General features: G+C 63.3%; 1 protein-coding gene across 3 annotated transcripts in view; it reads left to right on the top strand.

Moving 5' to 3' along the window:
* Positions 1–828: 828 nt before the first annotated feature.
* Positions 829–1,291, top strand: part of SULF2 (sulfatase 2) — a 110,619-nt gene continuing 110,156 nt past the window's right edge. For 2 of the 3 annotated variants that reach the window (XM_025875507.2, XM_073880316.1), the window contains exon 1: positions 964–1,117. The gene's annotated coding sequence lies outside the window, so the exon portion shown is untranslated. Of the gene's footprint in view, positions 913–963; positions 1,118–1,291 lie in introns of those variants that run through there. The other variant, XM_025875506.2, reaches the window with a different exon arrangement.

The raw sequence follows: 1,291 nt of genomic DNA on the forward strand, positions 1-1,291 counted from the left end.
TCTCTGTAACTTGGTCTCCAGAGTTGTATTACGGGCATAATGATACTTTCCTTGTAAGATTATTAGGTTTACACTAAGTCGCTGTTGCCTTAAGTGCACTTATCCACAGCAGGGTCTGTCTCCCCTTAACAACTCAGCGCTGTTTCTGCTGCTACTGGTTAGTTGTCTGCCGGCTCTTTGCCCACCCCTGTCAGCCCTGTCCCCCTCCGGCCTCTGCTGTGGCACTGGGGACAGTGGAAACCGCGGTGGACAGCACCACCTTGAGTCGAATTCCTCCCCTTTCGGAGGAGGAAGCCGGTTTCTCCTTTCTTTCCTATTCCCGGACCATTTCTGAGTCACGGCAGCTCTTTTCACTTGAGTTCAAGTTAGTATCTCAGGAAGCTTCCCGGGCGGTTGGGCAGTTCACCCTGCGATCTAGCTGGGGGCTCCCGCTCCAGCGGGCAGCTCCCAAGGCAGATGTGTATAGTTAAAGAGGCGAGCGCCGGGCTTTCAGCAAAGGCGGTCGGGTGTTTGCAGACTGGGGCGAGCCCTTGTGAAAGCAGATAAAAGAAAACATTTATTAACGTGTCATTACGAGGGGAGCGCCAGGCCGGGGCTGTCACACGCCCCGCGGAACACTGGCTCCTTCCAGCTCCGAGGGAGGAGAAAAAGCGGCACAGAGGCAAGGATTCTCTTCGTTTCCAGCAAAGTGGACCTGTTCAATGGTCCTCCACACTTTATTGCAGTATTTGATTTATTAGCGATGTCCCCCCGTTTGTGTGTTACACACACACACACACACACACACACACACACATACACACGCGCGCGCGCGGCTCTGGCTCGCGTCCCTCCCTCATTTCCAGCTCCTGGGCGAATCCCACAGCTGTTTCAACTCTCCGCCGAGGGCGAGCGGGAGCGAGTGTGTGTCGGGTGAGTGTGCGTCTGTGTCCCGGCGAGGGTGCGCGCTCGGCGCCGGGAGCGCGGCCAGTCGGGTCCCGAGGCATCGGGAGGCCGAGAGCTGCCCGGACCCCCTCTCTCCGCCGCTGCTCCGTCCGGGGCCGGACTTCGGGGCCAGGGCCGTGCGCGGAGGGCCACAGGACCGGCCCGGCCCGGCCGCGCGTCCATCAAGCCAGAGGTAAAGCGCTGGCGCGGGGCGGCGGGAGCGCAGGGAGGGCGCCGCGGCGGGTCCCCCGCGGCCCCGGGCCCCCGCCGCCCGCGGCTCCCGGTCCGGCGCCCCCGCCACGGCGCGCGCTCGCCTTCCCCGCGCGGAGGCCGGCGGGCGGGGAGCCGGGCCGCGCCGTGCCAAGGG

The sequence above is a fragment of the Callorhinus ursinus genome, unplaced genomic scaffold (assembly GCF_003265705.2).
Source record: "Callorhinus ursinus isolate GAN/ISIS: 27379988/994484 unplaced genomic scaffold, GSC_fseal_2.0 scaffold38, whole genome shotgun sequence".
Lineage (NCBI taxonomy): Eukaryota > Metazoa > Chordata > Mammalia > Carnivora > Otariidae > Callorhinus > Callorhinus ursinus.